Source organism: Rhynchophorus ferrugineus, unplaced genomic scaffold (genome assembly GCF_030347505.1).
Source record: "Rhynchophorus ferrugineus isolate W39M unplaced genomic scaffold, kcgeb_rfMv2 rfM2, whole genome shotgun sequence".
In the NCBI taxonomy this organism is placed as follows: domain Eukaryota; kingdom Metazoa; phylum Arthropoda; class Insecta; order Coleoptera; family Curculionidae; genus Rhynchophorus; species Rhynchophorus ferrugineus.
This window is the reverse complement of record NW_027472581.1, coordinates 27,746,050-27,765,040: the sequence shown is the minus strand read 5'-3', so window position 1 is coordinate 27,765,040 and position 18,991 is coordinate 27,746,050. Positions and strand designations below refer to the sequence as shown.

At 33.2% G+C, this 18,991-nt stretch overlaps 1 protein-coding gene across 2 annotated transcripts in view; it reads right to left on the bottom strand.

Moving 5' to 3' along the window:
• Positions 1-18,991, bottom strand: part of LOC143191719 (metabotropic glutamate receptor 2) — a 609,670-nt gene that overhangs the window by 87,300 nt on the left and 503,379 nt on the right. The gene's annotated exons all lie outside the window — the stretch shown is intronic.

The window sequence follows — 18,991 nt, the reverse complement described above, 5'->3', positions numbered from 1 at the left end:
CGCGTCATTTTACGCTTTCTGCTGACGCTGGCTTTCTGCTTAATTACTTGTTGGGCGATGTTATGCGGTGAAACATGCCTCTTTTTTACATTTTTCTGCAATAAAGGAAGAAGCGTCACGGAATAGTTTTTAAATCAGCAATAATGACCAAGGAGATATTTTTTATAGTTTTATAGACTTTTATCGTAGTTTGGAATGTTATTTAATTTATATTATTAAGAAAATTTATTTACATAAATAATAAAAGATATTTAAACCCATAATTACTAATAATTCAATTAAGGGCAGTGGAGGTAATCAGTCCAGTAATTCTACAAGATTATACGGTATTGGACTTGAGCAATAAAAAGCTGTATATAAGATAAAAGGGGGAGGATCTGAATCCAAGTCGGTAGCACGTTTATCAAAATTGGTTTTAATTTTCGAAATATTCAATTGTTTTACTATTTTGGATCGTTAACAGCCTTTTATTAAATAAAAACCTATGAATCAGAAACGAACAGTAATCGCTCATCATGCATACGTCTTAAAATCATTGATACCGCCTTTAAATTTTCGGTATATCTTAGTGTAGTCACTCGCCTTGCTCATCGCTCATATCGTACAAGTTTTACAAATATTCCTTCTGTCTTTCATAACGAAATAACTTTTATTGCTCGCCAGTGATGAAGACAAGATATTTCAAGACATGGTTTCTAAGACATTTTTGTCACTTGTACCTGGATAAATTGGGGATGAATCACTGTCCATACGTGGAACTGACTTAGACGTTGGTGATATGTCAGGATACTGTCAGGTTTTTGCTATTTTTTACATTTTTGCCGACGACATTCATCGAGCAGAAGCAGCAATTATCTACATGATTTTTCTGTTTTCTTTATAACGTTGGCATACAAAATGAGAGGTATATACAGCGCGCGTTACAAAACGATTTCGGGACGCATGGCTTGTAAGTGTCTACTGCAATAAAACCAAATTACTGAAAATATCCAAGTTTGAGTGCATTTGTCTTGATTTTTCTAACTTACCGAACATTTAACATCTACGCAAAAAAAAACACTTTGAACAAAATATGAATCTTAATGATCTAAACTAATTCAAGATTTAATATTACATCACTGCTGCCAACAATATTAAAAGGAAATATTCTTTTAGAAGATTCGAGTCAATTATTGACAGACCTACCAAGTCTAAACAACCAATCACGTCTCACCAATTCCTAACGATCAACCATCTTTAAAAGAGAAAAACATATGCACAATAACACTTCAGATATATTTACTTGCAACGTATTACTAGCTGCCAGATGGCTCAAGTATTCTTGTGTTTAATAACAGATGTTTCAATAAATTCTTTCACTCCTGAAATCCGTGGGTGATGGCGTATAACTGATGCATGCTTCATTTGTATGTATGAATGATTTTGAATTACTGATAATATCACAAAGTATTTAGCGAGTTTGTTTTTTGATAAAAATATGATACAAGGTCAATCACTAAATGAACAGATAGTTGGTTATCAAAATTATTGAAAAAATTATTGTGTTATTTTATTTTTATACTATATGGACGGGGACAGAGATAAAATGTATATGTATGTATTTATATAATAAATAAATAAATAAATAAACTAAATTAGCAACATAGGCAGGGTATATAAATAGTTTATATACAAATTAAAAATGAACAGAAATACAGGACTACAAACACAGAAACGAACTAACGAAGAACAGGTTATATCCAGATAGCAGACATCAGCACCCATACCTAAGTGGTAATGGTTATTTGGTCAGTAATACTTAACTTAGCAAAGGCTAGATATTATGGAGAAAACTGATTTCTCTCTTATAATCTTAGAAATAGTGACCGTGTGAGAAACGAGAGTGGTCTAATCTCAGTCGATTCAAAGCTACGGCATGATGACTATCAAATAATCAGCTTTAGCCTCAAAGAGCCTGTGCTGATTGGTATCCTGGACCCAACGACGTTGTACTTCGTTCTTTGTGAAATAAGAATCGATAAAGAATGGAATAAAGTCACTATGGACACAAACATTCGTGACGGGGAGGGGAGAAGAGGCTGCCGTTTTAGCCGCACCATCCGCGTACTCTTTTCCCGATATACTAAAATGAGAAAGCATCCAGAGTAAACTTGCCCTGATCCGATTCAGATAGAGAGTACGGATGATTGTCACCGAGTACGTGACCAGGGGATGGTTAAACTCTGTTCCAGTTGTTTCAGGAAACATTCGAGAGCATTTCGGAGGTCAGTCGGGATTAGCCATTTGAAGGATTGTGTTGAGATGTACGACAAAGCTTTGAATATCGCGAGTAGTTCAGCGGTCAATACTGAACTCTGTTCAGGGAGCTTGAAACGGAATTCCCGGTTGTCCACCACAAATGCACTGCCAAGCCCGATGCAAGATTTGGAGTCATCGTTACATACATGCTTGCGGCCAGGGTAAGAGTGGGGAAGTTCAAAGAACTTGGACCGAATAAGGTAAGCAAAATGTCTCTTTTATAAAATTAATATAAAAATATGTTTAAGAAGGGGTTAGTGAAGGTCCAAGGGAAAAATGGGGTTAGTGTGTTATTTTATTGTTTAGATATAATTATTAAAAACTTAAAGAAAACATTCATTGTAAATATTCTACCGTTTAGACACAGAATATTTGTCAGCCTTGTGTTCATCAATTCACCTTTGATTTATTATTTATCAGTTCGATTAATGTTTCCCATTTTCTCATTATTGACCTGTTTCTATAACTGGGCTAAATATGATTTATTAATGATCAAGCATACTACATGTTAAAAAATCATTATTATGATAGTTTAGCTTCCTGGAATCACTATTTAACTAATGATTACAACTCATTAGTAAAAACTGAACTGGTATAGTGATGATTTAAATGTTAGTTAATTAATTGATACATTTCACTTTAAACGAAGTAGAATTAATGTTATGTTTGAATATTCTGTGGATTTGTAAAAAGTAATGGAATTTTTCTATGGAATGGAATAATATTCAACAAATGTTTTATCGTATTGTAATATGTTAATTCCTATTACAATAGAATTGATACAAAATCTAAAAGCTAAAGATCTACAATATCCATAAATACTAAATAAATATTAATCATATACCTTATCATAGCAAAAAAAACGAATTCGTGATATAATTAAAAATGATCGCACAATAACCACTAGAGCTTTTTTAAATTAAGTAAAGGCTTTATTTGTTATTGAATAGAAATATTCGTTAACAAAAATCGGGTGAGTAATCGAAATATTACCTATTATTGCCATAAAAACATCATTCACAATTTTAAACTATTTACTGTATTACATTAATATTCTTAAAAAATATCGTTCCAAAATACTGCAATATATACAATATTTTACACTTTGGTACATTTTTGTCAAGGTTGCAGCTAGGACGACTGAGCCACACCACAACAGTTAATAGTAAATAGTAACAAAATCAGTCTGACCGAAAATAGCGATTGAAACAGTAGACTGAAACAGTCACACTGGTAAAAATAGCAAAATCAGTCGAACAAAAAATAGCGACGGAAACAGTCGATAGTGAAAAGTAGTCAATTACTAAACAGTCGATAGTCGATTTCCCACTTAAGTCGATAGTTCCCAACACCAAAAAAATTATAGCCTATGAGGTTTCGTATAATGGCCTCCCTAACAAGCAATTTAACGTTAATTCCGAATTCGTAAACTTAATTCCCGTTTTCAATTGTGTCGAAGACCGAAACGTGTCAATCTAATTTGCTACTGATTGGAGCATTGGACGGGGCCTCGATCGTCTGGGCCTCCGATATGCTAAGTAGATGGTTAAAAGGGTGGCTTGATTACCCGGTGGATGCACGACAAATAAGGTTTAGCAAGATCCCGAGGATTTCACGATATTGATGTGCGCTTATTTACATCCCCATGACGGAAGATAATTGCTTAATAATAGTGTAACGATAACGAATTTTTATTATTTCTTTTGTATTTTACTTACTTGGTGCTTTATTATATAAATATTAAGTATTAAAATTTTATAAAAAAGGTGAACTGGAAAATTCATGTTAAATTTCTCGCCGAGTTGTTTTTGAAGTATTTCGATTACATTTTAGAAAATGTAGGTTTATGGCAAAAACAAATGTAATAAAGGCATAACGTTAACTGGTTAAGAAAACATAAACTATTTATAATCTATATATTAATCGGGTTGGTACGGTAAACTAATAAGGAGGAAACATTTTTAGGCCTAATATTTTTGTGTAATATGTCCTACAAATGAGAAAATTCCAGTAAAACCAAATACGCCCAAATCAAACTACCAGGAATAGTTGTAAGATCGGCGACACATAATGCTGAGTACAGAGTTAAACGAAGCGAACTTCGGGGTCTGCGCGAGACCATGTCCAGCATGGTTCATTCAGCATGGATTTGGCAATATCTTTCCGTTCGCGGTGATCGAAGTCAACACGTGGCGCGTTCGGTTTCTCTCGGAAAGTTTTGGTCTAAAAAAATCATTTGACAGTTTTCGACATTTGGTTCGTGTATTGTTTTGTTTATAACCATACTTTACAATGGCATGCCAAAATAAAATATCATGCGAATCCTTTTTCGACGATATATGTATTTTTTTTCCTAAAAAGCAATGTTTATTGTAAAGATATTATGTAGCGTCTAAGAGTTTTTAAAAGAGTATCAAATTATTGTAACTATGGCCGGTAACATAATAAACAAAATTATAATAAGGAAGAAAATACGAATAATAATGAAATTCAACTCGTTTGAAGATTATGGTAAGAATATGCCATAAAATTCTTATGTTTATAAGGCTTTAATATTCGATTTATAGATTCCTGAAGAGATTTCAAATATTTATAATTCTGCAAAGATTATAAAATAATCCAAAATCACCAGAAGATATAATCAGTCCCATGAGAAAATAATGTATATGTGGAAATTTCACTATGAAGTAGACATAATACCGTTACTTGGTGGCACAAAATGTATAAATAGGATCATCAGGTAATTCATCCAACAATGATAGAGTCAATAATTATATAAACAGGTACGAATTTGTATTTACGCCATGCATGTACGTGAAATCTGATTACTATTTTGAAGGTGAAATATTTGTTAATTGTGTTAAAATTATTTCAGACAAAGAAGCTAAGTTATATGAGAAAATAAAAGCTAACATGTACAAGATTTGAATAAAGTCAATAATTATCTTCCTAACAAGCACATTTCAGGCATATATTGGAAAAACTGAAGGAGTAACACCTTGAAACCGCAATGATATATCTGTCTAAAGAATAACATAGGTAAGTAACTCTTTTTAAAAATTACTATATTTAATAAGTTTTACATCATTTCTCTCACCAGTTATGAAATACTTTTTCCATGTTATTTGATAAGTTAGTTAGAGAGTGTCAATAAATATAATTCCCCTCAATGAAAAATTAGAAAAAGATCTCATATTTTTAGGACACGTTTTTGTTTGGTTACCATTTGCAAAATAGAATTCATAGTTAAATATTATTTCAGATTTCATATCAACGTTCCTGTAAGTAAAATATAAATATTTTAATATTTCCTGTTTTTTTTTTGGTTTTCTCATTAGATATTAAACACATATTTATGATTCAAAAACATCTTTATGGCAATAATTGGATTTTTATAATTAAATTTACAAAAAAACAGGGTTACATTCTCGAAATCAAAACCTACGTCAGTCATAATCCCGCTAATTTTTTCCACGTTCGTTCAAATTTTTTGACCCGATCCGCGGCTCATAGAACTAACTGTTCGTCGCCAAGCGCTGAAAGTCATGCAGCGAACATTGGAGTCAAGCGAAATGCCTGCGCACTACGACTTTAAAACAATTTTGAACCTCAAGCTCATGCGCATTTTCAATTTTCTCACGAAATTCGCCCCGAATACTCAGGTCTGTACCCACCATAATATATAAACAAATATTTTAACTGGCCGACTCCCTGCCCGCTGCCAGCTGCAATTCTAATACGATAGATTATTCGCCGTTTCTGTTGTACGTAAATCGACCACATGGACATGTAATTTTATGTTGAGAAGTAAATTAGGCAGCGCCGTATCGCAAAATGCGGACAGATCAATTTGAAATCGGGCCGGCTTGGTGGCGCAGTGGTAAAGGCGATGGGACGGTCCTCCTACTGTTGCGATAGCCGCGGGTTCGAATCCTGCTGGGGCCTGGTCGTAAATTTATGTTTGTGATTGTTTAAAATTTGTGAATGTTCTAGGCAAGAATGTAAAATCCGACAAGGAAAATGATCCCAGTCACGCCAGTAACCAGGCTGGGTAAGACCGGATGTATTCTGGGATGATTTCTAAAGTTGGTCACTCGCCAGTCGGTAGGCTTAATGCTGAGAACCGTGGTTCGGAGCCCACGTTAAACTTTAGGCCTAGTCCAGATAAACCCATAGTTGGTAAAAGGAGACTTTAAAATATATGTAAAAAAAAATTGAAATCGGAAAACCTTAGATAGAAAAAGCCTAAGATATTTTGAAATTGTTTTTCTTTTGGTTAACTTTTAATTATTGGCACTTTAAAAGTAATTTACAATATTAGTTTAATATTTTACTAAGACGCAAATTTTCCAGTCACATATGGATAGGGGTACGATAACATTAAATATTAATTACTATATAGTGTGGATGTTTTGTAAATATTGAAATTCTTAAAAAAGAATATTTGTTTTTGACGGCATTCCCCACCCCTCATCTGTTTATCCACATATATTAATATTTTCAATAGTAAAAGATTTGCACGGAAATGATAAAACAGATTAGCAGTTCTAAAATTATTTTATGAGTACAACTTGTCTTAATAAACTTACTCTGTTGATTCTCCAGTTTGCGGATTCGATATCTCTACCGGCAGCGATTAGCTTTTTATTTAATGAAAATCATTTCACTAATGCAATCCAACGGTGATTCAGGCTTATGATGGTAGAAGCACGTTTTTTCTGTAGTGACGATGAAGTTGTACTCGAATATATTGTTTTATTTTGTTATCGAATGCACCCGTTATATTATCCATTCGAATTTAGTAACGACATTTTAATTGAATTCTTATTGATTAGTCCCTAACCAATCAGCTCAATCTTATAAATTAACTATTCAATGGCACTTCACATTGACATTTTAATTGAATTCTTATTAAATAGTTCCCAATCAATCAGTTCAATCTTATGAATTCAATATTCAATGGCTCTTCACAAACTTGTTGAATAATATGATACAATAAAATATATGTTGGAACGATAAATATATTCTTATGAACAGTTAGTTTAACTCTTATTATTAAATACTTAATAGATTGTTAATTCTGGGATTTAAAATATCCTTAAAAGATTGGACTATTTATGTATACTAAGAATTATAAACAAAAACTAAGATACTAGAGCTTCGTTGTAAATTGCACCTTTCAAATTAAATAAATATTAAAAACAAGCCCAGGCTGCACTTCTTTTAACAGGTTAAACATTGTAATGGTTTGTATGTTTTTCTTGTTTGGTTTGTATATTTTTCTTTTCTAGATAGATAGCAGAAGAGAAGTAATCCTTGTTGATGCGCTAAAACTTATATTCCTCTACCAGGTCCCACTACAGTTGCACCAGATAGTCTATTTTATAATTTATAAATTTTAAAAGATCCTTGTTACGTAAATTATAATATAGTATATGAAATAAGTTTATATAATATTTTATGAGCAAAACGGTTCAGCTTGAGATAACACAGTTAAATACAAGAGCCCCTTGTTCTTGCCGCTATTATATCGAATAATAGTTCTGACCATTAAATATTTCTCGTGCTTTGGAAAGGAAAAAAGCTTAATTCTGAGGGAGGGCTAAATTTAGACAGGGACAACATTGGAAATTTTAGTTGGTCCCGTCGTTGGTTGAAACTGTTCCGTAGCTAATCTCCAGCTGTGACCGTTAGAGGCGAAGCTGTTTCGAAGAAACATTCTCGCCATTTTGCTGGAAACTTACGGACCGAAAATGGTAATGTCTCGTCCCACAAACGGAGCTTCTTCCAACGTTCGGGCAAACAGCTCACCATTAATTTAACTAAACTGTTAACATGGAAATTAGAAATTTCAGCTAATTTTTATGGACATTGACTAGATAATTAATTTTGATATATTTTACCAAATTATTTAATTTAATTAAACCTTTTGAAGTAACTGAAGCTTATGTTTCAGAAAAACTTTCTGCTAAGTAAACAGATATCATGTCTGAAGATTTGTAAAAATATTTTGGCACTAAAAACTATTTACAAATATAAATAAAGGCTATCTAGGAATAGCTGGTATAAAGTCATACTCAGGTAGGCTAGCATCACTAGCTGAAATAAACAGTGATCAGAAGGAGATATGTTGCCTGATGCATATGAAAGGTGCAGGTGAGGTGAGGCTATGAATATTCAATTTGCGGTGGAATATATAATTAAACAAATACTTCAAAACATATTGATTACTGTAATGTTTTTTGATATGCAATATTGTAAGTTTGTTTTCTGGCGCGTAAATACATAATATTGCTGTCTTCCTGAAGTCGAATAGCATGTCGTTGAGAATCATAGAGACGCATTGAATCAAACAGCTTTTGCCTTTTACTTAATTTTAAAAATTGTAGCTTCGTTGATGTTATCCATTAATTTCTTCGTCGCTGCGTGTCGCTACAAGAATGAAGCTGATGAGTATTAAACGCAACATTTCAATGTTGCTGATTTCCGTCGCTTCCGTTCAACTTCATTTCATATTTGATTTTACAGCATTGCCAATTCTATGATCTAAGTTAATATTTACAATTGGTGGCATTTTGAAGAACCAAATTCATATTAAAATACAAATTAACTGTCTTAGTGCTTCAGTCTTGCCATGTAAAAGTATTTGTGTGATTGTGGTAAACAGCGATGAAATAACACTTCCCAAAAAATTCTAAACCCATTGAAAACTGGATAAATATTCAGATTGAATGGACTGTACACTAAGAATGAATACATTTTCCAATTTTCTGTTCTATTTAAATTTTTCTTTTCGTAAGATTCTTCGGCTTGTCATTATTTTCAATGCCAAGTCAAATACCGAAGATTGGTCCTATTTAGCCTAACTTAGGTTCACTGGAACTGGCTCAAACTTGAGTAATTCAGCGTTGATCATTTCTGTTCTAAATATTTCTATAATTAATTGTGACTTAATCTATGGTTAATCTACTGCTTTATAATTTGCCTTGTGTCCCGTATGGGGACTAAAAACTCATCAACAAATGAATTATTAAAATTCTGCAAACTATTTTTTAAAAATATATTTTAAATTCTCCTTTTATCAACTATGGATTTATCTGGACTGGACCTACAGTTTAACGTGGGCTCATAACCACGGTCCTCAGCATCAGCAGATCAGCAGATCTCAAAATAATAGAAATTCTTAAAATTGAAAATGGATTGATTAATGTTTATATTATGAGTCTGAAATAGTAGCTTGCGAAAATCTAAATAACTTGTAAACAGAAAACAGACAATTTTTGTTATTCTGGAATTCTGTTAATCTGTACTAGAATTAAATTTTCGAATATGTCGTGTTTTTTCTTTCACAGCTGAATATACCTTCCGATAAAATGGACATATTACTTTGTTGTCCTTACAAATAATGTAAAATGTAACTTTACATTATCATATTTTTCTTAATCGTTAAATTGTTGCTACCATAAATGTTTAAAAGTTCGAACAAGGAATAACCATAAGTAATACAAAATCTTATACAACACTGTTTAAAATTAAGTAAAACCATTTGAAATGAGTGAGTTTAACTCAGTTTTTATGTTAATATCGTTTCAAATACCAAACGTAAGGATTTATCTTCCGATTTAAAATTTCTTATCCGGCATTGGAGCTGGCAGCGGATCGGCCAGATCCAATAAAAGCAGAACCCAAAATATTTGTTTATATCTCCCCAAGCTTGCCGAAAAAGCGATGTTAAATGCTTTAAACGATTTTACAGATGCACATCACATAATCCCGAACGAACAATTCGGTTTCCGTGCCAAACACTCATGCCTTCATCAAGCTGCCTGCGTCGCAGCAACTATCCACCAGGAACTGATAAAAGATCGAAAAACCAGAGCCATCTTTTTAGATGTCTCCAAAGCTTTTGATCAAGTATGGCACCATGGTCTAATAATTAAAGCGAAACAACTAGGTCTACTGACTGACCTAATCTCCCTGATAGATTCATATTTGGACGGTAGGTCCTTTCATGTGGTACAGGTATGTCTCGGAGAGACAATTTGAACTAGTGCAAGTGTTGCAATCCAAAAAAATCTGTGCGTTACTCAGAGCCCCATGGTTTATGATGAACGTCAATACACACCTCGAATCAGGCATCCCGCTTGTGAAAAATTTCATAAACATGCTCAGTGTGAGGTTCTTCATAGGAATCTTAGAACACGACAACATCTTGATAAAATCCCTACCCGTCCACAAACCTCGGTAGTAAATAAACTACGACAGTCCCAGTCGTAACCCAGGGTCTCTGTCTCCCGCAAAACAACCATTCCCTGAACTTGAAGCGACATTAGCCAAAGATCATTTAGTTCTAGCTGATTGAAGGAAATGAAAATTTGTTTATATAATTTGTGTCACCGACCTGACCGCTATTCCTGGTTGCTTGAGGTAGACGTAATTCGTTTGATTGGAATTTCCCTCTCTATAAGACATATTACACAAACGTTCTTTCTCGTTAAAAGCTTTAACTGTGCTTGAAATTTCGCGTCTCCCGGTGCTCCCGTTGTTTTCAAAAAGGTAGGTAAAATTTTCGCTAAGCCGATTAATCTATAGATGTGTTCAAAGGGTTGAAGTTAATTGTTTAATATTTATATACAATCTAATGTGTTGGCAATTATTATTTGTATATAAAATTAATGGAGCTTTGCGATGGAGATAATTCTTAATTTAAAAAGTCATTTTTAATATATAATTTTATTTATATTAATGTTCACTCAAATATAATGTTGTCGTTAAGAAGTATAATTTATAATATAGCTAGACAAATACTGATATAACGTTTATCGACCAAGCAATATTGAAACATACCGCAGCAGTATAATAAAGATATACGACGGTCGTATCTCGAGCGGTTTTCTAGCCATTATTATGGCCATCGTAAAGTAAATCGATGACGATTATTTGCCGACAATAAAACAATGCATTATATCTAAACTGCATCGTATCGATTCATCGTCGAACGAATCGTGACGAACATAAACGTCCAAACTGAAAACTTCAAACGTGTCCAACTAACTAGAACGAAAGAGTTGTCACGTGTTCGACAAACGGTCTCGTTTTCTTTTCTCCGTCGTTTGATGGAGCGTTGCATGACGTGTCGTCTGAAAGAAATGTAATTTTCAGGGCGCCTTGACGTGAAATAAATGTTTAATGGATGTCGAGATATCTGTAATGGAATTTGATTGGAACATTTATCAATTTTTTAATTACAAAACTTCAGTTCAAACAACCTTCTTAATAATTTGCATGGATCACTTAAAAAAAACAGGAAAATTATTCTGAACGGAAAAAATCAGGTAACATTAAGTTTCTATTTTTATAATATTAAATGAATATATTGAATAATGTTACTTACGAAAAGAAATATTGTATATTATTTTTTTTAGCTTTTAAATTTTTTTTAAATTTCTTTCATAACATATGGTTTGAAAAGTCTGGGCGTAACAAAGAAAGCGTTTTTTTTTGTGAGCAAAATTAGTTTTATTCATTAAGGTAATTTCCATGAAGAGCCATACAATCATTCTAGCGCTGCTCTAACATTTCAATACCACTTTTGTAGAACGAAATCTTTTGCTTCAATACAGACCTGTCACCAGTTGCTGTCTACCCAGATAAATTCTTTTGATGTCACGCATCTTCACTTTTCGCTCATTCAAAACGATTGTGTGGATTCTTTTGATGTTTTTTTGTGTTACCACCTCATTTGGACGTCCACTACGTTCTGCATCATAGGTTTCTCTACTACCATGTTTGAAGTCAGCAAACCAACGTTGTTATTCTTGTTTCTGATGGAAAGGCGCCCTTATAATAGTTATCAAGCCATTTTTTTGCTTGAAGTGTATTTGTTCCATCAAGAAGCAGTATATAATTAAAATTACGAAAATGTTTTTGATATATAATTTTGAAAATAACAAAAGTAGCGTCACCCTTAGCACAATAACTCACAAACATATAAGTAGAATATCATGAAAATTTAACATCTTTTTTTTGAGGAATAGTACTAACCAAAAAAGCGGTGAATGTAATAAAACTAACGTCATTTATGTGTTGGGCCCCGGAATTTTAGACCATGCCAATGGGGTATATTTCTATAAACTATAGCTAGTTGCTAGGATGTTTATGGTTATGGCGGGCTATAATTCTAAGTATTAAGTTTACTAACTGATGATTCGCTAATTTAGGGATTAACTTAGAAGATGTGTGGTCCAACACTTGATGTAAGTCTGATGGATATTCTCTGAGGTAGATTAGAATCCGTAACTATCGCACAACTATCAGCGAGAAGGTCTTTCCGTAATCTGGAGTATTGTAAACAATTTTTTTTATTATATTTTAGAGTCTCTTTTTTACCAACTAAGGATAGGCCTTACTGCTTAACGTTCCGAACCGTGGTCATCGGAATTAAATCTACTGACTGGCGAGTGACCAACTTAGAAATCCTTCCAGAAGATATCTGGCGTGACTAGGATTATTTTCCTTGTCGCATTTTGTATTCGTTTCTTTTGAAAAATCACAATTATAAACAATCACATATGAAAGATTAACGACCATTGAGCAGGGTCCCAATCCGCGACAACCGCAACAGTAGGAAAACCGTCTTGTCGGTTTTTTGAGCTGAGGAATAATGTTCTGTCAACGCTAATTTCAGATATATGGGAAATCAATACAACTATAGCCCTTTAGAAATGGTTAAAAAATTGGAATTTAGAAAAAAATGTGTCCTGTCAACATGCAAGAAATCTAAAACATTGTTAAGGTCTGTTAATTCCTCGTAATAGTTTAGAAAGAGAGATCTCCATAAAGATTTCGAAATGGACACCATTAACTAGAGCATTAAAATTTTTGAAAATGAGCAAAGACTTCTTCGTTATGTCATGCAGTTTAACGTGGGCTGCGAACCATGGTCCTCGGCATTAAGCCTATCGACTGGTGAGTGACCAACTTTAGAAATCGTCCCAGTAGAAATCCGGTCTTACCCAGCCTGGTTAAAGACGTGACTGGGATCATTTTGCTTGTCGGATTTTACACTCGTGCCTAGGACAATCGCAAATATTAAACAATCACAAACATAAATTTACGACTATACCCAGCAGGATTTGAAACCGCGGCTATCGCCTATTATAATGATGTTGAGGAGACATTCTGTACGTCATTGCTATTTGTTACCTCTCAAAGCTAACGTTATTAACTTTTTATGTTGTTTTTTGCACCTTTTTTTTATAGAAAAGGCGTAGGTTTAAATTTTATGAAATGTTGGTCTATTAATCAACATTTTTTGTTTATATATTAATGATCTGAAAATCCATTTTTACGTATAGAGACTATTCTTATTGTACTTACCGAAAAAGTAAACCGTAAAAAATAAATGATGAATATTTGTACGAAAAACGTAGTTTATTAGCGAGTTTCACATTAATAGTAAACAAGCAAATCAATAATAATCAAAGTTCGAAAAATATATACGGACAATTTTGCTTGATTTTGTTTTATTCATTCGACGGAAACAAAAATTTATCGTAACAATATCATAGCGTTCGTTTATTTGCGATATTTGTAAACAGATTGTTTACTTGTTCGAGGAGGAAAACAACACGCGCCCCATCCGCGCAAAATAACATCTACCATTATATTTATATTTGTTTTTATTTGAATTAGTAAAATGCGCCAGTTTTTGTTTCCGGGAATCTCGGTCAAAAATGGTGGGATATTTTCATTTTGCAAACAAGGGAGTAATGAGACTTTTTGGTCGTATTCAAATTTCTGTGATTGTGGGGACGTTGTTGAAATTCTTATTTAAGCTACATCTTCAGCTTTTCAATTTGGCTTTAATCATTTAGAAAATAATCAATTTTTGAAATTTATACCATTTTCATTTCAGTTTCACCAGATATATATTTATAATTACTTTCATAATTGTATTTATTTTTATTTCATAGTATGTTATTGTAGTATTACCTAACCAAGGCTTCAAACTAGGGATATCGACCGCTGGAAAATATATTGATATTTAAAAAAATATGGATAAATTGATTTCGATATTAAAAAAAATATCGATTTATCGCAAAAAAATATATATCCATATTTTTAAGAAAAATTAATAATTTTGATATACCCGGCCTAAAATATATTGGTATTTTCTAATTATTTCAAAAAGTAGTGATCATTATCAATAATTTTTTAATGTAATGAAAACCAAAATGCAATACTTACCATTTTAAAAATTTTATGTGAGTCGGACTGGTTATGTGAAGGTTAGCTCTGCTACTCACTAAATCACACCTTATCAGCTGATCCCATGACCCTAACTGATATTTGTTACTGTTGGTAAGGAGGGTACTCGTGACCGGTAACACCTTTAAGAGTCACTAGGACCAGGCAAGGACATGGCGTTGTTATCATATCATGCAGCTCGCAGTACCTCAGTTAATTTCTCGACGGGAAAGGCTGAGACGATGGGGAGTAAGAACACGAAGGGGTAGTATCGGGTACGACAGAATAAGCCCACGAAGAGCCGGATGAGTTAGTGGCATAAAATATCAGCCAGCTCGGTAAGACATCCATTATCGGATATGGGAAGGATGGAGAATATCTCGAGTAGAGCATCAACAGAAAGTCGTGAACTAAATGAATATCTGTTTCTCTATAAATTTGATTGTTCCTGACGAACCAGGCGACATTGATTATTCTCCTGAGAATTTTGCTCTGAAAAACTTGAGGACGTTTTACCTGACGTATTTGAAAATGAAACTGGAGCCGTATAGAATGTCTGGTAGTATGTGAATAAGGAATATGTATGTTATATTTTTGGACCTAATGTTCAGACATGAAGAAAAAATTTCCAAGGAAAAAGAAAAAAAGGCCAAATCACAATTAGTAATGACAAACTTTCTCCCTTTTACTTCTAATGAAGCTCAAAGGCTTCAAATGAATAATTCTATTTTATGAAAGCACCATTAGATCTCAAAATGAACAACCATTTTATTCAGTTTAATAGATTGCTGAAGCTGAAAAATAGAAATTGCATAACGTAATCTTTGAGCTTCGGGTTTAAGTGCATTTAATGAAAACAGAGATTGGAAAACAAAATTCTAATAAAAAATCAGATGACACAATATCGCATCAAGTTCTGGAAGAATTTGGCGAGATGATTTGGCTGGTAATACCATGTGGATTAGCGTAGAAAACAAGAAGAAAACGAAAATAGCGGAAACCAAATCGCCCAATCAGGAAGAACTATATGCAGTACTTAATCAGGTGAACACTTCCAAACCAAACTCATGAAAAATGATACGATTAATATTTATAAAGTGGGCACTCTTATATAAATTTGGCTACCGAATTAAAACATTTAAACACATCATGGTATTCTTGTGAAAACAAACAGAATAGAGACATCACAGATGTGATTAAAAATCTTCATCACTCGATTCTTCTAATAAAATTATAAATAACTTACGTTGTCAAGAACCAAAAAAACCATTAAATATGTTTATTGTGTAATTTACAAATAATGAAGATGGGGGGTAAATTATATAATACTAAATCTCTTTCTAATACAAATGTTTCATAGAGGTACTAAAAAGTAATAAATTAATACCCTGTGAAAAACCTGTCAATCGTGTGGATGCACCACAAACTATTATAACAAACCTTCTAAACTCGTCAAGTCTGCTGGACCTCGATTTTCACCAACATGCAACAAGTCGCAAAATAACATATACCACCAAAATTCTGCCATTGTGGCAAAAACTGTGCTGAAAACTATCGAGGATATTAGGTAATTAAGAAACAACCAGAATATAAGAGATTTTAAAAATAAACCCTAAGTACTGGTAAAATCTTCTAAAGCCCCCAGGATGACCACGAAAAGTGAGACTAAAATCCTTCAAGGTTCTAAACTATACAATCACGTCGTAGTAATAGAGGATCGATAATAGATAGCCTAAAAATTTGAATTCAAAAAAACGAATTGCTAAAGCAAATAATGAACATGCTACAAGATCAAAACCTGCAACTTTATTGCACATTTATTGCATTAACTAAAATTGAGAGGAACCTTAAAATATATAATATATAATATAATTTAATATTTAACACCCAATAATGACCACGTTTCCATGATCAGACTTCTAAATGTGTATAAAGTCATTAGACGTCTCAAACGGAAAGTACCTTCTAATCTTCTAATGTTTGAACACTAAGTCATTCAGTCGAAAATTTCTTAGTTGTAGTTGTTTGTTAGTGGGTTAAGTCAGATTGAAGTTAATTGTTAGCTGTATACTAGTTTTAATAAATAAATTTAAAAAGATTAAATGAAATGATAACATTTTTTACAATTGATGCCGTTTTGTTTAAAATTTTTCAGCGAGGTAACTTAAGAAATATCGTACATGATTGATATTAGTTTTGATAGTTTATCTTGAATTATTTTGATGATTTACTCTTTAATCGTAGTGAGGTAGCAAGAAGCTGCTACAAAGGGTTCTGTAGAATTCTTGAATATCCTAACGTAGAGACATGACATTCTAAGAAGAAAATTCAGATCATGGAGATACTAAAAATTCTGGCGTTTTATCTAAAACTAAAAATTATGTTGTATCGCCCTCGAACTATAAATTATTAATGTTGATTCAATACTTCATCTTTATGTAGATCGTTGTCGTTCGACCTTCGTAGAGTAAAGACGTGTTTGGAGCGACGGTCAGTGTAATAAATTTGAAAGTGTACTACCTGTGCCACAAATGCGAATTTAAAAAATAAGTAAAAACCGTGACGACAATAACAGTGTTAAAACTGCGCGTTAAATGTTTAGTGAAAATGTGTTTAAAACGATGGTCACTGCAATAAAGTAACAAAGGTAAAATTTTGGGGGCTGTTAAGGGTCGGAGGTGCATCATCTGTACCACAAATGCGGCGTTATAACGGTTCTGAAACAAATACCGGTACTGAAATTTTTGTAAAAACGTGAATTAAACTATTCATTAAATAAAAATGATTGATAGAGAGAACCAGAGACTAAATGAGATGGAAACACAATCCTCAACGTCAGGTGAAGCTCATCTGGCACAACAGAATCAAATCTTTTGTCAAGAAAACCATAAGAGAACGCAAAATGAGCAAGCTCTCTATAATGCGTATATTAACGAAAAAACAGCCCGACGGAATCTGGAAATTGCACTAACAAATATGCAAAAACAATTAGATGCACTACAACTCCTAATAAAAAACCAAAACACATACAATCCAACTAGCATTCCCGTAGTGAACCAGTGCACTGAAAACAAATTGCCTGTAAACTATGAAACAGACGAGGAAGAATTGCAAAAAGAAGTAGGCTGGATAACAGTTAAAAGAAATAAGAAACGAAAAGCAAACTATACACCTGAAGCTTCACCACAACAACCAAAAACCATTAAAGCACAAGAATTGAATAAAGAAATAAAAGTGCCGAGACCACCTCCAATTATAGTAAGTAATGTCACAGACTTTGACTTGCTATATGAAACAATGAAAACAAATAATATACTATTTAGAGCAACAACATTAAACAATGGACAAATCAAATTAAACGCCGAATGTCGTAAAACTTTTACGAAAATTGCTGAGTGCTTGGAATTCCTAAAATTACAATGGCACTCGTATGAAGATAAGCAAACCAGAGACATTAAAGTAATGGCAAGAGGGCTTCCACCGACAGCTAAAACTACTAAAATAGTGGAAGAGTTAATAAAAAATGGACTTAAATGTACTGACGTCACAAATATCCTGAAAAAAGAACGAAATAAAAATAACAATGGAGAAATAGTTGTCCAGAAGAAGCCTTTACCACTGTTTATGTTATCATTCCAACATAACACGGACATAAAAGCAATTTATGAAATTAAACAAATTCTAGGAGTCGAAGTAAAAATAGAACCTCTTAGAAAGGCAAATCTTGTGCCACAGTGCAAGAGATGCCAATTACATGGACACACACAAAAATTCTGTAAAAGGGAACCAAGGTGTGTAAAATGCTCAGGAAAACACACCACGGGAGAATGCAAAAAACCCAAAGGAACAAAAGCGAAATGTGCGAATTGCAATGAAGCGCATCCAGCAAGCTACAGAGGATGCGTAGTTGCGAAAACATTCCAAGAGAGAAGAAATAAAATCAGTCAGGCTAAAGAGCAAAAAACAGTGACTCAAAATAAACAACCAAAAATGTACAACGAAGTCAACGATGAAATGACCTATGCTCAAAGCATAAACCAAACCGCTCAAAAAGAAACAAAAAAAGAAGACGTTACAACCAACGAACTGCTATTGAAACTTATAGCAAAGCTGGACAACCAGGAAAAGATTATTGAATCGTTTTCTGAAAGATTACTTAAACTCGAAAACAATAGGGCGGTGGCCTCAAGAACTAAAAATGGCAAGTAAAGACATCCGCATCGCAATTTGGAATGCTAATGGGATTCAGAAACATCACGCTGACCTACAAGTATTCCTAGAATTGCAAAAAATAGATATTTGCTTAATATCTGAAACCCATTTGACAAAGGAATCCTTTATTAAATTTAGAGGATATCACTTTTACCACACCATTCATCCAGCTAACACAGCAAGAGGAGGAAGTGCAATAATAATAAAAAATAATATATGCCATCATCAAGAA